Raw genomic sequence first — 25,590 nt, forward strand, 5'->3', positions numbered from 1 at the left:
AAAGAAGAGGCTCAATAAATTTTTCAAAAGCTGGAGAGGTGCCCACCACTTACTAACACAGTCAACTTGGGCAAAATGAGAAGTTCAGAGGGGGACTCGACAAAAAGTTCTATGCTGCGCTGTTTCAGGATTAAGTGGGAACAAATCAAAACAAAACAAAAATAAAAAAGCAATACCAAAATAAGTGACATAAAGCCATAGCTGGTCCAGCTGGACTCAGGAAGCTCAAAGAGGCAGCTGTGAGACCCACTAAGAGGCAACAACTAGCTGGGATGGTGCAACGGTAATCAACTGTGTAGAGGCATTCCATTGCAAGAACCGCTTTCTTGGCAAGTATGAATAAAGTTTGTTTATTAGGAAGAGGTGATGGTTGAAATTTGATGTACTTGGAGGTATCAGGTGGAAAGGAGGGCAAAAGGAGTCAAAGTTAAAGGTCACACTAATTTCCTAGGAAATCACAGTAGTAGAATTTCTACTCAATGAAAAGGGATGTTGAAATTTCAGCCATTGGCTAATCTAGCACTTAGAAAACATAGACATAGAAACTGATAACAAAAGGACATAATGGTCACCTTCTGGAAACCACCTCAATGTGAAAGTTGTGCTGTAGGCTGGCACACACAGTCTCTAATATGCTGGTTTCCCACTGGCTTCAAGTACATCCTGGAAGTCTAATTGCTTAGTTTAACAAACTTGCCATTCTGGGCACCTTCCTACTCCTCCTGGCTGTCCCTGACCTTGTATAAAAGGAGAAAGGAAGACATGTACCCCAGTCTTAGCCCATGCCTTTCCCCCTTGCCATGGACTGCTCATCATCATCATCATTATTATCACCATCATAGCTGATACTTACTGAGCGCTTACTCTATTCCAACCACTGTGCCAAACTATGTTATCTCAGTTAATGCTCAAAATATTCCACAAGATAAATGAAGTTTTACTTCCATTTTACACATGAGAGGATGGAGGCTTAAAGATGTTAAGGTATATGCCAAGGGTTCTATAGATTGTAAGAGGTGGAGCTGGGAGTTGTCTGATTCCAAAGCCTATGCTTGTGACCACTATACCATACTGTCTCCTGAAGTGCCCTTCCACGATGCTGGAGGAAATCAGAGTGGAGGGGACTCAGGCTGTCCAATGAGTTAGCAGCTACCAGAGCAGCCATGGGGAGCTGGACTGGAACCTAATTGAAGGGGCAGAAGATTAGTCAGCAGAGCCTGGATATGCACCCTCCATATATCCACTGTTGGGATCAAGAATGATTCTCGGTAATATTGCATTAAGAATTAATAACTGAAGAAAGGAATGAGACTGTTCTATTAATCCACTAAGAGGTGGTAGCCTTGTTTGGTATGTAGTTCTTCTTCTTATGAAGTGACAGAAGATCCTGCAGGGCTTTATACAAATGGCCTAAAAGAGAGTTGCATTGTCACGTTCACACTGAAACGTCTCAGCATCCTTTACGGTCACATGGGGACATGGAGACACTAACCACTGCCTCCTGCTGCCCACCCCCCAACCCCCACTCCCCCAGCACTCCCTATGCTAGTCAGCCCAACCTGAAGGGAAGGAAGGGCTACACTGCGTGGGAGGAGGTGAGCCCACAGCTGCAAGAACCCTTTCTCTTGTCTCCATGCCCTTGATAACTGCTGGGAATAACTGCAGTGTATCACAGTTGGCAGAAACTAAGGGACAGGAATTGACCTGAGGCAGAAAGTCAGAGACAGTCCATTTTGCTATACATGCTAGTTGTAGCTGTGCCAGGGAGTAGCTTCCAGATAATTCTACAGCCATTTCTTATTGTACAAAAGGCAGTAAATGTTGTTTGAGTGGGATATAACCGCTCATGGGTCAGAGGTCAGACATAATCTGCTTGCTGGTTTTATGAAATGGCCACACTGGAGTCAGCTTCATGCCCCTAGCCAAGGGTTGAGACAATTATTCAGTCACCAGGTATTTATTTTCTGTGTTGCCGCAATCTTGTTCTTCATTTTGGTTACAGTGACCAGGCCCTGATGGCCTTTGGGTTCCTCTGTGGGACCAGACGACAAGTATTCCCAACAGTGTAAAACTGTACTTGATCTCCTGACCTAAACAGTGTGCCAACTGTGGCGTATTGCCCAGAGAATTTGGTTTTTGATTCTAACACTGTCCTTCTCAGGACTGGCTATCTTGCAGGGCAATTCAGTTACTTTGTCTTTACAGTTCATATTTTTGCCCCCATCTTCCTGCCCAGAGCTATGTGAGCAGAGACTTGGGCCCAGGCCATAGAGATCAGTCTTATGGGAAAATCACAAAGCTTAGCTTGGTCCCAGATTTTCTGAAAACAGAGATAAAAATATACTCTTGTACCTTCTTTGGAAGAGAAGGAAGATACCCTTGTCTTGCAAGATTCTCCAGAATAGAGAACTAACACAGGCTTCTTAATCGTCACAGCAGAACAAAGGCATCTGGCCGAGTGTAGCCAATGGGTGTGGTGACCTTGAGAGGCTGTGCACTCATTCCAGCCACACTGCTCTAACTTTTGCCACTGTTCTACTGAAAATCCCTGGTGTCTGAGGCATTTTCTTTTCCACAGCCCCAGGGACCCCAGGAACATTATTAAGGGAAGGTTGAATTTTAGAAGTAGCCAAAATTCATTATGACTTAAGTATAATGACTAGAGAGTAGGTTACTTTTTGAAAAATGTCATATTTTTATTTCTTTCATGAAAAATAGGTATTAATGTGCATTCCAAGACGGTGGCTCTTTTTTTTTTTGGCAAAAAGAGAGTTAATGCCGGTAAAATGCATGACTGATTTATGCAGCTGATAAACTGGCTTTGATAATCGTTTTCAAAGAAGTCCCTGAAAAGTTCAAAAAAGGACAGCAGCACTGGAGTTACTCTAGGATCACTTACTTTGAATGGGGTGGTGGAGGCAATTCAAATTCCACATGGCCCGAACCAAACTTATCATCTCCACCATAAACTAGGCCTTTTCCCCTATCTCTGCTGCAGAGGGTGGCCCACTGCTCACCCAGTGTTCCAGACCACAAGTGACAGTCATCTTTGGCTCTTCCTATGCCCTCTCCTAGACAGCCACAGCTACTGTATCACTGCATCCTGTAAATTTTGCCACGTAGTGATGCTTGAATTTATCTTCTTTTCTCCATCCAACTCTCACCACCCTCATTTAATCCAAGTCCTCAGCATCTCTCACCTGGTCTACTTAATGGTCCATAAATGGTCTGTCTGCATCCAACCCTGATCCTACTCAAATGCATCTTTTAGGCTGCAGTGGTGTTCAAACACACAGATCTGATTATGTACTTTCTATATCTAAAACCCTTCGAAACCTCCACTACATGGACATCACTGGCATCATCCACAGGATAAAATCCAAGTTCCTTAAAAGGACGTAAGTGGCCCCTGGACATGGTCTGGCCTCCCCGTCCCCGCACACCATGCTGTTTCTCACTTCTGTCCCTTTGCTCATGCCGTGTCCTCTGCCTGCACTGCTCTTTCCCCTCCTCAAGTCTCACTGCATCTAACTACTCACCCTTTGAGAATCATTATATGCATCACCTCCTCCAGGAAGCCTTTCTTCCATGCTTCCATGTATATATCCAGATCTTTACAGGTCCCAAATTATATTATTATTATTTGTTTATGTATCTATCTTCCCCACTATACTATGATTTGCTTGAGGCTTGGGACTGTGACTTATTTTTGAATCATTAGTATCTAGCAGAAATCATTAGTTTTGGCACTAATAGATCTTAATTTGTTGAAGGAACAAATAAATATTTTATTTGAATCATTTTCATGCCTATATATCTGGAACTTGGTAGAGCTTGTATACAACAAAGTGCCTTATCACAGTTTTACACTATATATATTCACTCACCTTTCAAAAAAAACTAACATTTACTATTCATTTAGGATCTATTACTAGAATAGCACCATGCCTAACAGTGAACGTTATTTATCCTTGAGGGGGAGGCGGACAAGTCACATATAAATAAAACTGAATGAATTGGTGATTATAAATGTATTTAGTGACTGTTCATGCCATCATATATCTACATACAAAAATGAGTGACACAGACTCTGAGTGACACAGGAAATCTGAGACATGGACATCCATGCAGGCTAGAGTAGGGGAAAGCTTTGTGGAGGAAATGGGATATGAACTGCTGGGAATAAAGAAAGGCACTCCCAGGTGTGAAGAGGTTCCATCAAGGGCAAACGTGTAACATCAAGCATGAACACAGAGTGTCCAGGAAACAGAGGGACCACCTGTGAGGGCTAGCATTGGGAAGAGTGGAGACAAGGCTGGTGGGCAGGGTAGTGTCAGCCTGTGAAGTACCTTTAACAATGGGTTTAGGCATTGGGCTTCATCCTAGGGGTGGTGGGACTTTTGAGCAGGAGAGTGATGTGCCAGGAAGAAGGGTAATGTAAAAAGGAGAATTAGAGGGCTAAAGGGAGGGAATGAAGACATTTAGGAGCTTTTGCAACATTCTAGGTGATCTTTAATGAGGCTTTCATTGAGGCTGGTGGTGGAGAGAATGGGGAAGAGGGGCCACATACAAGAGATACTGCAAAGGTAGATTCTCTAAGGTTTGGTAACTGATTGCCTGTCAGAGACAAAAGGGGAGATAAAGTGAAGCAATCACTCAGAAGAGGCAAGCACGGTTGACTGGTGTGTGTGTGTGTGTGTGTGTGTGTGTGTGTGTGTAAAATCATACTCAGAAGTAACAGGTATGGTCTCACTGTTACTGACATTCCACACCCATGCCTGGACACCCCCCCCCAGTGGTATTTCAGGGCACAAAGTCCTGACTCCTCCATTAGAGAGGGAGGATGGAGTCACATTTGTCTTTGTATTCTTTGCCCAGAACACAGTGCCTGGCACGCAGTGCAAGCTTACTGTTCTTGTTTCTCTTTGTATCTCACTATCTCTTTCTCAGTATCCTTTGCTGGTTTTGTTTCATTTTTCAACCTTTTAACTTTGGGAGGGGGGCAGGTCTCAGTCTTTGGTCTTCTTCTTTTTATCTACTCACATTCCCTTGGTGAATCCAGTCACATGGCTCTTAAGTACCACCTACTTTGATGACTTCCAAATTTCTATCTCCTGCCTGGCTTGCTCCAGATCCGTATACACAACTACCCACTTGCCAACAACTTTGGAGTCACTCTTGACCACTCTCTCACACTCCACAACTAGCTATCAGTAAATCCTGTTGATGCCACCAAAATATATCTAGAATTCACCTCCTTCCCATCACCTCCATCACCATTACCCTGGTCCAAGCTAAAGCTATCTCTCTTGGAGTACACCAATAGCCTTCTAACTGGTCTCCTTCCTAATACCTCTGCTTTGCCTATTTTGCTCAGCCTATTTTCAACATGGCAGCCATAGAGATCTTGTTAAACATATGAAATTGTGTCACTCTTCTTTTCAAAATGTTTCCATGGCTCCCAAACCACTCTGGAAAAGTCTAAGTCCTTAAAAGGGCCTATGTGACCCTACATGATCTGGTTCCCCATTTCCTCTCTGACTTCATCTCCTTTTCTCTTGGTCTTATCCATTCTGGCCTCTGTGCTGTTCATTGCACATGCTAAGAAAACAGGGCCTTTGCACTTACTGTTCATTTCATCTGAAGCATTCTTCCCTCAAAATCTGAAAGGCTTGCTCCCTTGCCTCCATCATTCTTGGCTCAACTATCACGTCCTCAGTGCAACCTTTCCTGATAACCATATTAAAATTGCAACCTCCTGCCCCAGCACGCCCCATCCCGTCTCTGCTTTATTTTTCTCCCTAGTACCTTCTAATATACCATTTAACTTATTTACTTTGCTTATGGTCTGTCTCCCCTCATCCCACTCCCCAAAAGGCAGGGATTTCCTATGCCTTATTCACTACCATATCTCCAGTACCTAGAACAGTGCCTCGCACATAGAAGGAGTTTGAAATTATTTGCTGAATAAATAAGTATTGAATTGAGCTGAAGTGAAAGGTGGGAGGAGACTATGAATTTAATTGGGATGCTGCTGCTTTTGTGGAGTTGCAAAGTTGGGTCTAGTGCTTAGGAGGCCAGAGATATAAATCCGGCGACTGTCTGCATGGAGATCAGTTGATGTGATGGTGATGGGTGAGATCTTTGGGGATGAAAGAGAGATCTAAGGAGGTTTGTTTAGATGGCCAGAAGACAAAGAGGAATCTGAAAAGCAAAACAGCTAGCGAAGGGGGAGAACTAGTTCCCAAAGTCAAGAGAATTTCAGGGATTCATTAGTGTCAAAGCCACACAAACTGAAGAGAGAAGGGTTAAGAAGAAGCTAGTTAGATTATTAATTTTTAGACAGCAGTAAAGATATGCTGGTGGAGGCCATTCTGTTGGAGATTACAGAGGGAATGAACAAGCACAAGAAAAAATTGAGAGTTCAGGTAATCCCTTCAAGAAGTTGAGCAATGAAAGGGAGAAGAAAGATGAAGCAGAGAGTTGCTCGTGCATAGTGGCCGGAAGCACCGCAGGAACCAGACAGCCTAGGCTGGTAAACCTAGTGCTCCCACTTACTAGTCCGTGAAGGAGACAGGTTACTTGCCTTTTCTATACCAGCTCCCCCATCTATAAAATAGGCATAATAACAGTACTTACTTGATGTACTTGGTGTGAGAATTAAATGACATAATGAGTGGGAAGTACCTAGCACTGTGTGTGGCACAAAGTAAACGCCATTTCAGTTTAGGTGTTAGTGAGGAACAGAGACGGGGGCAGGGTCAGGGAAAGAAGGAAACTAACAGCCATTGAACCCTTCCATGTGCTAGCCCTCGGCAGTAACCACATGAGGCAGGGATTATTATACGCTGTTCATTCACAAGGAAAAGAAGCTCAGAGCAAAACATGCAAAGTCATATAGATGGGAAGGGGCAGTGCAAGGATCTGAAGCCAGGTCTCTCTGACCCCAAACTTTTGCCTTTTCTCCTGCCCCACACTTGTGGGAAGAACTCCTTTGAGTTCTTAATCTCATCGCTCCTTCTTTGAAGTCTTTGGTGTGGTGGAAGGAGGAAGCACTAAAACTGCCCTCAGGAGGTGTGGGTGTCAGTCCCCAGGTAACAGCTGACCTCAGGCAAGTCACCCCTGTCAGCCTCAGCCTCCTCATGTGTAAAATGGGAAGAAAAACAACTCCAGGCCTCCTTACACCTGGGAGCTATTATAAGGATCGAATGAGGTGATGATGTGTGAGCACATGCTCTGTAAACTATACCACACCAGGTCAATATCAGTTATTATCTCATTCCTCTACTTCCCCAACAACCCTTCTCCTCACTGTGATAAACACTGGGTTTTTGTCTGAGACAATCAGCCATTGACCCAAAGCTCACAGCTAATGGACTCTCCAATGGCGCTAATAATGAAAACATCGATTATTGCAACCTTCATGCTTTCTGCATCCTGTTTTTAGAAGAAAGAGGCAAATCTCCATCAAACAAGCTCACGTGAAGCATTTCATTCAAATAAGTGGTCCCTGGGTTGAGGTCCAGGCTCCACCTAGACACAGCCACTTCATCCAGTGCCCATGAGGGGCAGAGCAACCTCTCTGAAGGAGCCCCACTTTGCTCCCCCTGAAGCCCTGTGGTCATTAAGGGGATGGGGGGCCGGCAGCAACATTCTTGAAAGCAGAGAGTAGGCAGGTGTGCAGGGCCACTGTTGATACTAACGTCCCCTGATGAAGTGTGGGATGGGAGTTAGGGGAACCATACATGCAGGACTGGTGGTTTCAAGCCTGTAGAGCTCTTGGGAGGCTTTGAGATCCAGCATGATACTGCTCCTAGGCCCAGGTGAGAGGAGCCCCTGCCTGGCCCTATACTTTAAAGGGACCCACTCTGGTATCTTCTGACCACGCCCTTCCACATTGGGCAAGGAGTCTGTGGGGCTAAGAGGATGTGCCCACCTGGAGCCTGTGCTCCTCTTTCTAGACCAAGCCTTGGGTACCTGAGATCTCAGTATTCCCACCCATATGCCCCCAAACTTGCCTCCAGGGTTTACACAGGCCTTTTTTCCTGGTCTGTCTTCCTAAGGGGAGTCCACTCCACCTACGTGTGCACACCAGGGCCCAAGGATTGGGGAAAGCATGGCTGTTTGTTGGGGGTGTGGATGGAGTTTGGACATGTGTGCTAGGTGTCCACACGCATATGCGTGATGGTCCCTGTCTCTCGATATGGTAGAGAGCCAGGGGTGGGAAGAGAAGTGGGTGGCGCTGGCTGAGGGTCGGCTGCTCCTACGCTGCTACATTCTGGCACAGAACTTTGAGAAGTACAAGAATTCTAAACCTGAACCTGGCTTTCTAGTTGTTATAAAGGTATATCTGTCAAGGTAGGAGGACAGAACTTATGTGATTTAGCACTCTGCAAGTCTGACTTACACCCTTAGCATTCTATTAGTTTCACTTATAATTAAAATTAATATTTAGAAATATAGTATGTGGGCCTTCGTTTGTATTCTTACCCTGGATCCTACAAATGTTAGGGACAGCTGGAGGTGGGAGATCTGGATCCACAGCTCCGAAACTCTGGACAATTCCAATCTAGAATTTTCTTTGGGTATGTGTGTCTTTACTCACATCTGTTTAGTCTTAACATTGACATAGTGCTCTCAGAAACAGCAGTGCCCCCATCTCTTACATCAGTCACAGGAGGTAGATGTCATTCCACTTTCCATTACACAATAAGGAACTTGCTCGAGGTGACATAGCTGGTGATGGCAGAATTGCATTGCGAACCCAAGATCTGATTCTGAATCATGTGCTTTCCTCACAATGACTCCCTGGTACTAAATTAGTGGTCCAAAGGCTCTAAAAATTAATGATAACAGTCATGGATGATATTAGCTGGTACACACTGCTATCACCATACGAGTTGTTAGAATATTGAAATATTTTTGGAACAATTGCTAAAATGACCCCCGTCTGCCCAAGTACCTCCTCCCTGGCTAGCCAGGTTCCCCCCCAGGGCCCTGCATCTCTCCAAAATCCACCAATTAAAGGGTCAATGCAGGCAGGGCAGGGAACCTCCGAGACCCAGCTCCAGTTCTATTGCTGGGTATCAGTCCTGATCACATCACAGGCACTGTTCTGAGAGTCTGTGGTCTACCCACCTTGTTGGGCCTGCTCTTAAAGGAATAGTGACTGCTGTCACTTAGATGCTGGGAAAAGGGGCTCCCACCTTCTCTCTTCATTTCATGGATCAAACCTGCAGAGTTACCACTCAGGAATGTGGCAAGTTTAAAGAGAACACCATGTTTCCTAAGGATTCAGGCTTTTCTCCATCTAGTGCTGAGAAGAGCAACGTGCCCACGTTCCAGGAGCCTCCTTCTCAGTGTCACCTCTGACTTGGCAAAGGCAGCGCCCAGCACCTTTCCTCCACTCAAGCTTCTCCATCAGAGGAGCTGGAAAAACCAGTCCATGGCGGGGAGGTTAAGAGATGGGCGAGGATGGAGATGAGCCCCTTTTCAAGGAGCAGGTGGGGGCAGCGCTCAGGGCTGTGGGGGGTAAACAGGAGGGGCACAAAGCCAATGCCCCGTGTCACCAGGGGAGTCACAAAGCCCCCAGCCTCTGGGCAGCTTCTCAGCCCACTCAGACACCAATGCCAGCCCTGGCGCTGGCACACGTCCGGATTCTCAGATGGTCTGCACCACGATTACAGAGTAAGTTTTAAAATTCGGTTTTTCCTCATTCTGCACTGTTTATGTCAGACTCTGAGAAGCCTGTAAATACCACCCTCCCACCTCCCCCTCCGCCCCCTTCCTTTCTGACCACATCCTTCTCCTCTTGGCACACAGGGAGGCATTTTTTCTCATGGCAGAAAAGACAATTTCCAGTGTTTTTAAAGAGCCATCCGTGCTGGGAGAGGCCCCACGTTGAAGGGAGAGGCTTCTCTTGTCAGCCACCCTCATGTTCTGCTTAGCCTGGGTTTCTCCAGCATTGGAGACACCTTCTCATCATGTATTTATCCTTCACTACTTGGAGGTCAGTTGCTCTCTTGAACTCCCTGTCCTGACCAGGTATCCACAGGTCTCCGCTGGCTTGTTCCTATCTGATAGCCCTGGCATCTTGGGTCGGTGGCCACTTTTCTGGGTCATGTCCAAGGATGGTTTACCTCCAACTCCAATTCTGAGCTTTCTGGAGGAAAGTGCCTTTCCCCACCCAGAGTTGCGGGCCGGAGACTTAAACACGGGAGCATCCTCACACACGCCTTCAGGGTGGGTATGCAGACCCAGGCTGTGTCCCTTTCGGAGCTGGCCAGCCATGGGCACTGTGCTAGGCACGGTGGGGGTCTGTGCCCCGGACTCAAAGAGCTCACAGCCTACCTGAGGTGACGTCGATGAAGAAGGCCTGAAGAGACCTTCGGATGGGTCAGATGCAAGAATTTGTCTCTTCTCTCTAGCTGCACGGCTACCAACCTGCTCCAAGCCATTTTTCCTCTCTCCAGGACACTGTAACAATCTCCTTGCTGGGCCCCCACGTCCAAGCTTGCCCTGCCCCCACAAGCCACAATGTGGTTTTTAAAAAATGTAAATCAGATCGTGCTCCGTCTCCCTGAAAACTCCCACGACGGCCTTCTGCCGCACTTACAACATCCACATTGCGTTATACGGCCCCCAACAGTTCTCCAGCCTCATTGCCACCACCGCCTCCTTGGCTCCTTACACTCCAGCAACAATGACCTGTCTCATCCTGGAAGAAGACAGGCTCCTTCCCACCTCTGGGCCTTTGGACTTGCTGTTCCCTTTGCCCAGAACCCTCTTCCCTCAGCTCTTTAAATGCTTGGCTCCTTTTCATCCTCAATTTGCAGTTCAAAGTCACCTCCTGAGAGGGGCTGACTGTGTGTGTATCTCAGTGTGCTGCATTTGTAGGTCCCCACGCCTGCCTCCCCAGTAGACCGTGGGCATCTTGAGGACAGGCCTCACTGCATCTCCCGTGAAGAGCCCGAAGCAGGAGCTTCCTTCAAGCTGCTGCAATGAACAGGGCGAGTGTTTCCAGCAGGGCAGGCAAGGCCGGCCAGTAAGGCTAGTTCAAAAGGGCAGAGACGGGATGAGATCAGGAAGACTCTGCTAGAGTCCAGGGGAGAGGCCCGACGTGACAGCCAAAGGGATCTGGAGGGACTGGATGCAGACACGTTGCGACAAGTGTCCCAGGGGATCCTGGCTTGGTGCTGAGTGCCCTCCATCTGACAGTCAGCATCACCCATGAGCCCAGCCCAACGGGTGCTGGGAGAGGCGGAGGGGCCAGGTTGTGCTACTTGGGGGTGTGGGGGCACAACACACATTCGATCTAGCCATGGCAGTCAACTGAATCCTCTACTTCCATCCCTAAAAGCCAGGCAAATGATGGATAAGAGGAGGAGAGTGGATACGTGTTTTTCTTATTTGGGAATTCTGCTACTTTAGGTAGAATCTTAGTTAAAATTGAGAAAAGACACTACTGGATGGATACACCGAAACGTTATGAGTGGTTATCTCTGTTTATGAGATTATGGGTATTTTCCCTTTATTTTGTATATGTTCTCATTAAAAAAAATCATTTGTATTTATTCTGTAATGAAAAGTGATGAGTTATTCTACAGGATTGCATATCATGAGTGCGAAGCATTTGGGGGAAAAAGAGGAAGAGGGGTGGAAACATAACCTAGTTTGAGCAGAGCCGGGCAGGCCGAGAAGCGGCCGGAGCTGACCTGGAGAGGCAGTGTGGGGTAGGGACTCACACTGACCTGTGTGCAACTCTGGACATTACCACCTGCTGACCACATGGCCTTGGGCAAATGACTAGGCCTCTTTGGGCTTCAGTTTCCCGCAAGAATGGGAATAATAAAACGTATCTTAGAGGTCATTTTTAGAAATAAACGAGAAAACCTATGAGAAGCAATCTATACTGGCACATAGTAGGTACTTCATGAATGGGAAATATCATTATGGATATTGCTCATTTAAAGAGAATCCTGACTGGCTGGGACCCAAGTCTCTTCAAAGGGTAAGACCTATTTCCTCTCTTTCTGCAGGTGACAGGTGGGCCAGAGAACTGAGTACTTCCCTTCCATCCTGACAAGGTAACAGGAGAGTAGATGTCCACATTTCATTTACAGAATGGAGACACTGAGGTAGAGAGAGATCTATTCATGACACACACCAAAAAAGATGCACATCCACATATTCACTGCACAAGGTTTTTTGAGCACTTACCATGTCCTCAACATTGTGTTAGACTTTGTGGATAACACAGAGGATGTAGGACACCCCTCTCCCAAATTCTGCAATTTTGTGGTAGAAGACTTTCCAGTCTAAATATACCTGCTCTAGAAGCTACCAGCCTGGTCAGAAACCACTCTCTCATGCTCTTCTGGGATGGCTTTTGGGCTACCTTCTCTAACACAAGCCCTTTCACCCTCAATTTCCTCATCTATAAAACTGAGAGGGTAGAATGAATAAACCTCATGGATGAGGCTACGTATAGCTCCTATATTCTATGTCCAAAGACTTCGGTCTTTATGCTGATAGCCAGTGGGATGGATTTTCAGGGCCAGAAGGGAAGAAGTCATGGTTTCAGAAGAGAGGAATGCAGTGGGTATTCCCCAGGGATAAGCTGCTCCTCCCAGAATACAGGACCCCATACAACTGGTCCTCCCTGGGCTCCAAGGCTACTGGAGGCTCAGGGCCACTTCCTTGGATCTATGCTGGGCCTGGGTCCCCATTCATTTTCCTCTCCAGGGTTCTGGCATCCTCCTGATTGAGTCTTCTGCACCACCTGCAGCTGGGGAGCCACTGTAGCTCTTGAGCCCTGATGGACATCTCTGATTTGCTGGTTGTCATGCTTCCAACCTGTGCATTGGGTGGTGGAAGGAGACACTGCTCCTGCCTTCAGACCACCTGGTTCCCAGCCTCCAGCAAGGCCTCCCCTAGAGCTCCCCCTGGAGTCTAGAATCAGGCAGCTCCTGTGACGATGAAAGGCCTGACACTGTGAACACCCAACCCCTTTCTTTGCATTTTTTTTCTCTCCTTCCTTGTCTTTGACTAGGAGGAGGTGTGGTTTGCTTGTTTCTTTTTGTGTTATTCAAGTGGGATTTCTAGTACAGAATCTTCTGCTGGACGCCTAGAGGAGGACATTTGGGGTCCTTCCATTCACTCTGTCTTGGTGAACTGGCACATTCTGGCACTGCATGCTCTGCATTCTCATTGACTCTTTTAGCATAAAACATCTGCAGTTCTAAGTGTTATTTATAAAGACAACTAGTTTTCTGGGGCTGAATCTAATGGTGGTACACGCGTCTGAGGGAGATGATGAACAGTGAGGACGGTTGGCAGGGAGCCCCAGGCAGCCCTGAGGTGGAGACAGTCACTCTGCAATCCTTTGACATCTGGACCTAACGCTGAGGTTTCAGGTTTGGAGGCTGGGGCCAGAACTCAGAACTCTTCCTGTCTACTGGCCTAGAGAACAGTTGTTGTGATTTCTTCCCATTGATTTGGGTATCATTAAGGGGAATGATTCTTCAAGGTCAAGGAGATACTGGTAATGACATGACTGCCAAATCTTCCCCAAGATTAATAGGAAGTCACTCAGTATTTACCAGCTGAATGAATGAAAGAACCAGAGCAGGACTCCTGGGCACAAGTGTCTGAGCAGGAGTGCAGGGGCACCACCAACCGACTGGTATCAGATAGCATTCTTACTCTTCTCCTGCCTCTAGTCACAGGGGTCCCAGCAACCCAGTGAGAAGTCACCATGGCCAGGACATGTCCACTGTCATCTTGTTTAAACCTAGTTCCTCTGATCAGAGCCGCCTGGGGCTCACTGATTCCAACCCGGGAAAGAGAGGACATTGCCCCCTTCCACTTCTGCCCACGCCATTAGCTAGCCCTACAGAAGCACCTATAGGTCTCAGCCTGCTTTGGGGGACTAGAACTGGGGAGGCAAGTACAAAGGCTGACAGACCCTGGTCTGGGCCACCGAGCCAAGGTTAGGCTCAGGAGTGACCCTGGGGTATGCGTATCAGGAGTTCAGTGCAGGGTCTGGGGTTGGGGCTCCTTGGCCCCTGTGTCTGGAGAGGCCCAAAGCCTGGAAAGCAGGAAATAAAGTCAAACAGATCTGTTTATTGCAGCAAGAACAAGAGCAGGGGAACCAGACTGAACAAAACAGTTGTAGTGACAAAGCTGAGATGATCCAGGTACGTAGATGGGGGGAATCTCACAAGTCGAGTATTATTAATACTGCTTCTACTGGTAAGAGCTAATATTAACTGGGGGCTCACTATGTGCCAAGCATTCTACGAAATGCTTAACACCTCAGCCTCACAGTAGCTGCTGTGTTACTCTCTCCTTCCTTTTTTATTTTTTTGTATAAGGGAACTGTAGCTCAGACATATCACTCACCAAAGTCACAAAGCAAGTAGCTGGCCAAGCTGGGATGAACCTGACTCTCCAGCACCTGTGCCCACTCATGGCTCACAACGGAAGGTTGCTGGCAGCCACTACTGACTGCGGTCCCCTAACGTGCTCCCCTCTCAGCCATCATCCGCAAAGCACTGGTTCTCTGCACAGGTGACACTAGAACTGAGGCGTGTCCCAGAGGAGGCCTGGGGGTAGAGGGATAAGACTCTGCCAGGTGCTGCTGGCTAGTTGCTGGGAGCGGTCACCTCTCACCCGCACTGTGCAGGGTATGGGCAGGAAGATGGAAACAGCATGGGCAGAACGTGGGCATGCCCATTCCCCTCTGCTGCTTCTTCAAGGAGCTCCCAGTTCCCACCAAATAAAGCCCAAGGAGGGAGGGGGAAGGGTGGGGGAAGGGTCAGGTTCATGAAGCTAAGCAGAGAAGGGAGGCAGATCCAGGGACACAGAAGGGACGAGGCTGAGGATGGAGGTGGAGTGGTCTAGCGGCAGACTTTTAAAATCAGAGTTTATTGTTTTCATTAACTTTCCACTGTGTGTTCTTCACAGACCACCATTCACTGCACGCTGAACAGGGCAGCAGATGCGCAGAGTTACCGGCAGCAGCTAAGCTGGGGGCAGACAATATGAGGTGGCAGCAGCTCAGTGTGTGTCCTGGTGACAAGGCCATGAAAATGATTTATTAGACAGGTCCCTGCTTAGCACTCAGAAGGGGTGCCTGTCTGCAGGGAGTGGAGGTACATACATATGTGAGCACAGAGGAATTCACATGTGTGTTACTAAACCAGAAGGGCAGAAAGATTCCAAAATATCTAGGGACAGGTAAGCGGTCCCCCCACGTGCAGCACGGTCCAGGTGGGATGCCCCTCTTGGCTATCGTCAACGTAAGTGCTTCACACACCTGCCCTCATTTAGTCTGTAACCACACTACCAGGTGGCTTCCATTACCACCATTCCATTTTGCAAAGGAGGAAACTGAGACACAGAGAGATGAAGTGATGCCCGGGATCATACCGCTCGTAAACCATGGAGCCAGGATTCACATGAGCAGTCACCTCCATGGCCCAAATTTAAGCCCTTATCTCTCCAGAGATGGAAGGAAACTACCATTTTCAGGCACCACGCTAGGTCCTTTGTACCAGTGAGCTCAACTGTTCTTCATAACTGTCCTTGTGAAGGAGGCGTCGTTAGCCCTGACTTACAAATGCAGCAACTCAGACAGAGAGAAGTTAAGTGACATCTATATTTTCCCAGCTAGCAAGCGGCAGAGCTGGGATTCAAGCCCACAAGAGACCTCGTGCTCTTTCCCCTAAACCAGGTGCCTCCCATATGACTGTGCTGTTTTCAATTTTAAAAAGTTACATTATTTATCTGCCTCTCTCCCTCCCCCCCCCCCCGCTTTGTGGATTAATTAATTCCTTTAACACATAATTTTTGAAATCCTTCTGCGTCCAAGGCAATATGGGGGGAGGGGACACAAAGCTGGTTGTGACCTGGCTCCTGGTGGGCGTAACCTGTACATAATGACTTGGACGCAAGGAGGGAGATGAGGAATCCAACTCAGGCCAGAGAATATTCTGGGGGTGCTGGGGACGTTAGAGGGCACTTGTTCCTAAGGGTTTTATTCTTTTTGATGCTATTGTAAATGGGACTGTTTTCCTAATTTCTTTTTCAGATAGTTCGTTATTAGTGTATAGAAACGCAACTGATTCAGAGAGCACTTGTGTCTGGGGCATCCTGGGAAAGGTGGTTCAGAAGTCAGCCTCCCCCCACCGTGAAGTCCAGGCTGTGGACGCTTTGAGCCAATTCTGCTCCAGCTGTTGGTCATCTCCATCAAACACCCGGGGGACTGGCTTTTGCCCCCGAATGGATCATCTCTGCTCTGATGATTCTGGCATCTGCCTGAGAGCCAGCAGGGAAGCTGGCTTGCAACAGAGGCCTCTGAAACCTCATGCTCTTCAGATGTTAAATTGAAATCAAGAGCTTTATGACTCTTCCTTTTTTGGGGAGCCCATCAAAGCTGTGTGGGAACTGACACGGATTCAGAAGGAACACCAGCATCACATGTGCCTGGCCCTTGAGCGCCACGGCGTTCCACCCCCACACACTTGCTCTCTTCCCAAGGGAATTTCTCTCTTCTACAGACCCTGCTGGGCGGGGCAGAAAAAGGACTGGAATTGAAGTTAAGAAGATCCAGGTCCACATTCCAGTCTGTCACTCAGCTGCATGACTTCATCACTGATGCTCTCCTAGGCCTCAGCTGCCTGATTTGTAAAATGGAGATAACGATGCCCCCTCATGGAGCTGCCACGTGGGGTTACCTGAGAACTATGTGGAATGTTAGGTTTTAGGCCCATTACAATTTCCAGGCTTCATTGAGTGACATCCAGCCACGGCCAAGCCACTTCTAGTCTGTGATCCTTTGTGAAGGGCTTCTTGACCATTCCAGCCCGCCTGACTTCTGGAGGGCTGTGACTTTTCCCGCAGCCCTCAGCCACCCAGGTGTAGAGGCAGAAGAGGGAGATGCTGCATTAATCTGGAGTTCGGGTTTTGCTGGGTTGGTGGCCTCCCCAGTTCATGACTCTTCCAAGGCTTCCCATCACAGGCAGAACAAAACCCAAACCCCTAAACCCTAACCTGCTCCACCAGCCCTGCCTAACCTGGCCCCTGACTCGCCCTAGCTTCATCTCACACTGTACTCCTCTGTGCTCTTAGCACCCCATCCCCACTCCCATTATAGTCCTGAAACATGCCAGGCTGTTCCTTGCCTCAGGGCCTTGGTATATGCTATCTGGAAAGTACTTTTTCCCATTGTTTACCTGGGTAACTCTGAATAATCCTCAGCTATAAGCGCAAGTGTCATTTCCTCTGGGACCTTCCCTGATCTGCACATACCCTCCCCCCATGCTGAACTAAACCAGGTCTCTCTTATAGAACCCTGTTCTTTTCCTGATTCATAGAACTTGTCACCATTTGCAATTACATATGCGTGAGTGTGTTTATGGTTTCAGGTCTGTCTCTTCACATGGGCTGGAACACACTGACTCTGATAACCACTATAGACTGAGGACCTGCCACAGTCTGGCCCATAGTGGTATCTCCTAAACATGTGTGGAAGCAGTGACTGTCTGCAGAGGAGGCAAGAGGATGGAGGACGTTGGGAAAAGAGGGGTGATGGTGATGTGCCCGAGGTAAGGAGGAGGAACACGGTGGGACGGGCAAGAAGAAAGCAGAGGACTCTATGAGATGAAAGAACAAGTCCAGCAGAAAGACCTGGGAGTGACTGAATTTCAGAATTCAGAGGAGCAGCCATGAAGAATGGTCTATTTCGAGGCTCCCAGAAGGGCTACCTTCTGATGGGGTCTTGTGCAGTGCACTCTGGGGGCATCCAGAATGCACTGGGAGCTGGGAAACGGACCAGGAAGTAGGAGACGGCTCCGTGGAGGGGCCCATGTTGCCCACGTCCCTGTGGTATGGGGTGGCCCTGCTCTCCAGGTGTCCTAGGGAGTTGGAATTTCACAAGTATCCCTTGGACTCAGCAGGAGGGAGCTCTCTCTAGGGGACAGGAGATTCTGTAACATAACTGCAGTGAGAGTAAAATAGCAGCTTTTCCTCATGATCTGAGCCCTGTGGCTGAAAACGCTGCATGGACTCCGTGAGACTCGGCTCTTCGTCCTCCTGGCAGCAATGATCAAGTTGAACAGCAGAGGCAGGGAAGGATGGAAAGCCAAACAGGAAGCTGGTAATAGCCTCTTGCAGATGCAGCTCTTTCAAAATACAAAGGTTCGTACCAAGGTCAGTTATACAATGCTCCTCCTGTCCCTCCCAGGCTCTATTAATTCTTCCCGTGTCCACTCTCTGACCCTGTGCTCTCATGTGGGTTGAAAGATGTCAATGTGAAAACTAGGAAACAGTAAGCCCTACCCCACATGTACCACTTTTCAGGGCTCCTGAGCACACAACCACAGTCATAACTCTCCATTTTCCAAGCCAGGACCACCATAACCATCTGCCCATTCACTGATACATAAACCTGCCCAGGCCCTGAAACTGACCCCTTATGCCACAGGAAGACTGGGCTGAGAAAGCAAAAGTCAGCAGGGGAAGCAGATGCCATGAGCCAAAGGAGGAAGCCACTTCTCCAACGACAATGGGGTATAAGTCATCCAAGATCACAGGTTAAGTCCATCCTTCTATGTCTATGACCAGCCCCACTGAAGGGAATGTATAGCCCTGATCAAAATTAGTAATTAAAAAAAGCCACCTGAGAGATACGGCTCATTTTAAATCAGTTCCATGATTTCTTGAATACTTACCATGTGCCTGACACTGTCCTGGGTACAGAGAACACCAAGACTCATAAAACAGGGACCCTGCCCTCAGGGAATGTTGACATTATTTAGGGAGGATAGGCTTAGAGGTAGATGACTTCAATACAATGTGGGCTATTTGGGGCAGAGACATGTCATCACGGAAGCAGCAGTAAAGGCGCGTAGGCCACCTGGGGGGAGGATGGTGGTGATGGTAATGACACCCAACACTGACGGAGGGCCTACTCAGTGCAGGCATCATTCATGGTACTTCACATGCATTAACTGATTAGTCCTCCAACCACTCAAGGAGGCTGGAACTAGCATTGTCCCCATTCTAAATGGGAGGAACTGGGGTTCGGGAGGTGAATAAACTAGTCTAGGGTAATGCAGGATTTGAATACAGGCCGATTGGCTCCTAAGTGGAGTCCTGGATGAAGAATGAGAAGAGGAAGCAGCACGAGTGATGGCCTCAAGGCGTGGTGTGGACAGAAAGGGTAGAAGTAGGGTCTGTATTACTTGAACATAAAGTCGGGCCAAGAGTGAGGGAAGATGGGGCTAAAGGGGCGGTGGAAGCCTTGACACCTCTGCCATGGCTGCCTGGTTGGGTTGGTGCAAGGAGGTGGGGTCTCAAGCATAATTCTTTGTGGGTCCTGCCACCTCCCGCTACCATGAAGATGCTTCACAAATGTTTGGTGACTGAAAGAATGGGAAAACAACCATAGCCAAATATTGGCTTAACACTTTACATTTCCCAAAATACTCCTCTTATGAACAATCTCATTTAATCTTCACAATAATCCTGTGAAGTAGATAGTATGTCCATCGTTTTATAGACAAGGAAACCAAAGCTCAGAAAGGCTAAATGATTTTTCTCAAGATCCAACAGTTAGTAAGTGGTGGAGACAGGTCTTGAACCTGCATCCACATTCTGTATGTTTTCTACCACTCCCTCTGCTCTCATGGAGGCAGGATAGCTGGAGAACCCAGAAACTCTGTGGTTAACATGGTTGAGGTATTATTTTTCTGAAAAACAAAAAGGGTGGGTGCCTTATGCATCAAGAGTCTATTTTTCCGAAGAACTTTCCAGAACTTGGCTCTCAGAGAAAAGATCTGTCCAAACTGCCTGTAATACACTTGGTAAACATGAGCCAGAAAGAATTAGCTAATGAGCTGCCATCATTGCTAATTATCGGTGCCAATGGAGGCGAGCACTGATGTGGAGGATAAAAAGTCGTGGAGAAGTCTCCCTTGGATATTGGGGCCACAGCCCTGCTCCCCCGGTAGGGGATCCCAGGCTGGCCTGCCCTACGCGCATCCTGCACTCCCAAACCTGCCTGGTGTTCTTAACCTTGCCCACCAGGGGCTCATCTAAAGGGACCCCTCCAAGTGGTCAGTCCTCTCAAGTCTCCTCCACCTCCTCCTGCCCCAGGTAGTCCTGCTCTGCCTCTTCTCTCCTGCAGACCTTTCACTTTGGATTCAGTTCTGGTTCTCTGCCTGCTCTCCGCCTATTGGGCTTCAAGCTTCAAGCTTCCTTAAGCCTGTTCTTGTCATCCAAGATGTCGACCTTGGTTCTCCTTTACTCCATGCTCCTCAGCTACAAGCCAGCCTGGCCCACCCAGAACTCCAGTCCTGACCTTGAGACCCCAGGGCATGGGCTCCCCCAAGTGAATTTTGTGTACGCAGCACAGCTTTTATCATAATTCTAAACATACTCCCTTAAATTTGGTGACATCTGTCCAGTTATTTTTGTGTGATATGGTGAGAGTAAAAGAGGCCCTCAGAAATGTGATTCTAATACATATTTTTGATGAATGAAGGAATAAGTTTAATCCTCCAACAATGCCCATTTTACAGACGAGCACATTAGATCTCAGACACCTTCTAACTCGCCACTAAGTGGCCAGGCTAGAATTAAACCTGGGCTTATTTGAGCCCCAAACCTATGCTCTTTCAAATGCACTCATACACTCCAGCAGTAGTTAAGGATATGTAAACAACCAAATATACTGGGGCAGGTACTCCTTTAAGGAGCCTCACAGAGAAGCATTCTGGAAATCAAAAATCTTTATGTAACATATAAATAAGCACCCATTAGTTTTTCCAGTTTTATAAGTTTCTTTAAAAATATATATCCAGTTTCCTAATGTGGGGCATGTCAGTTTGTGAAAAATGACCCAGAACAGGAATTGGGCAGAATGGTGGCAGGAAGACACGGCCAAGTCATGTCTCAAGTGTAGTTTTGCATGATGGTCGTGAAAAATATGCAGATGATCATAAATTCTAGTTTTTAACCAGCTATTCCAAGTCCCTGCCCTTCCCATTACTCTTACGAAGAAAAAAGGGGCTTGATGGGGCATTTGTTGCCTTTTATTTCCTTTTCTCCTGGGCCAAAAGCAGAAGGAGAGAGGCCAAAACATCACTGCCCTAATATGCCAGGCCCTTATGACCCAGAGCTCACAGACCCCCATTTTAAAGCAGGGGGCTTGCCCTCTTTCCCACAAACTATCTTTCAGGCCCTTCTCACATGTCAAGGCTCTAAAAGATCGAACCTGGGCCAAATTAATGGAGGACTAACGATGAGAGAAAAGTGTGTCAGAGCAATTCTTCACACAATAAAAGAATCCTGATCAGCAGAGGCTTCGCGAGGGCCTGTAAATGGCAGGCAAGTGGGTCACATGGAAAGTGCTCTCCATTATTTTTTTAAAGAAAGCAACAAAATTAGTAGATATAGATTGGGCACTGGAGGTAAGGCAGGCATTGATTTTTAGGAAAGGTTTGAGACGTCCTGAATGGCTGGGATGAAACAAGGCCAGGGCTGCTGTGAAGGGGAAGTGCATATTCTGGGATCAATGACTATGCACAGGGGAGAGGAGTGGGGTGGGAGGCACAGAGGAAGTGTGAATGGTGCATGTGTGTGTATTCTCGAGTCCATGCCTTACAGAGCCAGAGGTCCAGCAGTGAGAGGGAAAACAGGAGGCTGGGATGCACAGCTGAATGCAGATCTGGAGGAGAAGCCATCTGAGGGCGACTGTGCCTAGGAAAGAGCCTGTGCCCACAGCCAAGAGGAAAATGGTGGCAGATGAAGAGCAGGAACATGGTGGTGGGAATGAAAGTCAAGTGGGTGCTGATGGAGCGGCAGACTGCAGCCAGGAGGTGGGGGACAGAAGCAGAAGGCCCCTACCCTGCTATGGTGGAGGGAAGAAGTGTCCTGTGCTCCCTGTAGGAACCACCTCCACATCATGGAGGGGCTCCTCCACCTGGAGGAGTGTGTGCCACGCTGCCCTCTGCACGCTGACAGAGTGCCGCCCCGGGCATTTTCCAGTCAAGGTGGCCCCGGCACTGCCCTTGGCCACGTGGCATCGGGGCTGACATGAATCCACGGATGCATGCTGTCACGTTCTGTCAGCACAGATTTCCCTCGCCTTCAGTCTGTACTTTACTTACAAGGCTGACACTGCAGGAGTGTCCTATAGCTGTGGGGAGAGAATGTGCCTTAATTCTTCTGCAGTGAATATTTTGATCCTGTGTGGATGCTGCCATGAATCAAAGGGGTCACATATTCTGGAGGGAGCCCTGAGAGGAGCAGAGGACAGACATGGCCAACTGAGGTTGAGGTGCACAGCGGACGGACAAGACGGGGCTTCCGTTGTAGTGACCGCAGTAACAACAACAGTAGTACTAGTTACTGCAGTTTATATACCTATCATAGCCAGATGGTGTAGAGCATTTCACATACGTTTCTTCATTTAATCCTCAGAACCGCCTTTCCGCACAATGAGTATTATTATACTCATTTTATATCGAAGAATACAAGTTCAGGGAGCTGAAGTGACTTGTCCAAGGTGATGAGTCAGAGGTGGCCGTGCTGGCAGGCCGTTCTGACACTCAGGACACTCCTGCCCCTCCTCATGACGCACAGCAAACTCCATCCCTCTGCACCCGCCCCTGCAGGGCCCTGCAGGGGCAAGTCCACTGGTACACCCTGACCTGGGGGCTCAGGAGGCCGGTCCTCAGGTGGCTGCATCTCCCCCTGCTCCCAGAGGGCTTGCCCAGGCCCTGTGTGCGGGATGGCCAACTCAACGCACAGGCTCCTCCTGCTGTCCTAGAGCCACAAGTGGCAGCAGGCCAGAGCAGCCGGGGGTGCAGGCCCAGGAGGACTTGGGCAGTGCAGGAGTGCACAGGTGAGGCCAGGGGTGGTGAGGAATCTGGAGAGGTAAAAAGAAGGCGGAGGGGCAGAGGCAGCAGTCAGGATGGCCAGTGGACCAGGAACAGGGCAGGCGGGCAGGAGCGCTCACGGAGGTGGAGCAATCAGAACACACAGGCCTGGTGCTGGCCCAAGGTTTATGCATATCTGGGGACATAGGAACTGTGGCTTGGGCTGTCCTAAGCCACCAGGGGAGGGGGGGTGATGGACTGCATGAGTAGGAAGGCCACCACCACCATGTTCAATAGTAGCAGGATAGCCGGCACCTCAATGCACAGACTGTCAGGCTGCCCTGGCAGAGAATGCTCACTCCTCACCTCTGCCCCAGAACCCCTGAGCCCTCAGTCATCCCTCTCCTCATCCTTGCCAAGAAGGGGACAGGGAGAAAGGGGCAGAGAACCACCCAAGTGATAGATACAGTGAGTGACACACATACCCTCCCCAGGAGAAGGTCTCTGGTTGGAGTAGAGTGAATCAGGAACTATTTTGGGGGGTGACATGCCACTGGCAGAGAGGAGTCAAGTGCTGGCTCCTGAGGACCAGTGACGGTGAGAATAAACACAGAGATAACCAGATACTAAATGTAGCAAGCTGCAGACAGAAATGTAATTCCCCAGCTGGAAACGGCAACACCTAAAAATACTGAGCTGTGGTTCTCACAGGAACGCTCAACAGCCCACATTCAATCTAGAATGGCTTCTGGATTATGGGTTAGAGTAAATAAAGAACATCATCTAAGCAACATAACCATAGGTTTTTAGCTTAAAATGACATCTGGTACCAACATATTGTCTGTCTCTACGAAACTCAAATTGCCAGTCTTCTCAGGAGCCTCTGCTGCTCTCAGCAAGTTTTCATCCTGAGTTGCCCTGACTGGTGGGAAGAACACAAGTTTGAATTTCCAGCTCCCCTTTGGGTCTTTGAGTCCCTGTCATTACCCAGGAGCCGCTGCTGTGGACAGGCAGTCACCGGTCAGCTTGTGGGCTGGCAGCTCTGGCAGGGGCAGTGAGCTCAGCCTGCTCCCATCTGTGGACGGGAAGCTCATCCCAGCTGGCCAGTCCAAACAACCCCACATGTGAGAGATCACTGTACACCTGTCTCTTCTCCAAGAGAAACAACTTTAAGTGCACAACTTCCCGATGGTTGGTCACTGGCAGTATTTTCTTTGGAAGGAAAGAAAATTCGCTCCATGATAGATCTGGTTCTACAATGTACTGGCTATGTGACCTAGGGCAAGTTATGTAGCTACTTTATGACTCAGTTCCCTCATCTAGGATGGTGACTAAGGATAAGAATATCACTGACTGTCCTGAAGTAGTGAGTGAGGCTTGCTTTAATGGTCTCTTCTTTCTCTCCTCACCCAGTTGGCCTTCCTCTTAACACCCATTATGGCAGGTCTGCCTCCCTCACCCTCCAAACCGGACCTTTGCCTCAGGAAGACAGCCTAGTTACCAGGGCAACCAGGCTGGAGTCCTAGGAGCAGGAGAAGATGAAGAGTTGTCTTGAAGAGAGAAAGAGCAGGGATTTATCACTAGCCTTGACCCTGAGTATCATGAAATCCCAACTTCACATCTTCCCTCTGCACAGCTGGGCATCTTTGAAGAGTTAGGCAGTAAGAGACTGTAACTACTCTCTTCTGCCGTTTTGGACATTATTCATTATCTTCTCTTCCTGTGGCTGAGGCCAGCGCAAGTGGTGAGCAATCACGGGCTCTTCCTTCTGTGTGCTGCTGCCCAAGGCCCGGCTCACAGTTAACGTCCCCCCTCCTTTCTTGCTTGCAGTCACTGAGGCAGTAAGCATATCTCACTGGCTGGTGGCTAGGTGGGCATCGGTCACTTCAGATGCCATTAAGGTTGGAACTGAGCCACACAGACAAACCTGCGAGTCCCCAGTTTTGGAGAGTAGAGCTTGTGGCTCCCCAACTTTGAGAGACTCAGCTTCTGATACCTCATCTGGCAGAGCTCTGGGAAGCTGAGCACATCTGGACCTGTGAGGAATGAGGCAGAAGATATAATGGGATGAAGTGGTCTTAGGAGAGGCTCGAGCTCCAACTGCTTCTCTGCACGCAATACAGGGTATTAAGAAGTTATACGTGTGAGCATGTACTGGCACTATACAATCAAGCTTTGGAAGGTCCTATGCCCCGTAAGTGTGTATAGGAATGACAGAGAAACCTGAAAGCTCCCTGCTGAGCAAATATGAAGAAGGACACAGCAGTTGTGAGAAACCAAGTGACCAGTAGGAACTGTCTACCATTTTGATGACCAAACTTGGAGGGTGGAAGGCATAAGGCCTCTGTATGAAACAACTGCTGGAGCCACTGTAGATAGGGGTCTCCTGACCACCCCACAAACACTGGCCTAGACCAGACCCTTCTCTTTCATATGCCCATGGATCAAGCAACCACAAGGTCCAGGTGGCTATGATCTGTCCAAGGAATGGACTTTTCAGTACATCTGCTGTTTCCGCATCAAGGAGACCCCAAATTTATGGAGTTTATTAGAAATAAGCACTCTCTCCAGGACTGATGGGCAGGGATAGGAAGGGTAGGGTTATACTGGGTTTCACATTTGTTCTCTGCACCCCAACAAATGGGCCTCGGCTTTCAGAGCTCGGTTGTCAAGTCAAGATGCTTAATATGCATGAACTCATCAA

At 48.3% G+C, this 25,590-nt stretch overlaps 1 protein-coding gene across 2 annotated transcripts in view; it reads right to left on the bottom strand.

The window, feature by feature from the left end:
- Window positions 1-25,590, bottom strand: part of FAM78B (family with sequence similarity 78 member B) — a 93,871-nt gene that overhangs the window by 11,832 nt on the left and 56,449 nt on the right. The window lies entirely within an intron of this gene.

Source organism: Diceros bicornis, chromosome 4, assembly GCF_020826845.1.
Source record: "Diceros bicornis minor isolate mBicDic1 chromosome 4, mDicBic1.mat.cur, whole genome shotgun sequence".
Classification (NCBI taxonomy): domain Eukaryota; kingdom Metazoa; phylum Chordata; class Mammalia; order Perissodactyla; family Rhinocerotidae; genus Diceros; species Diceros bicornis.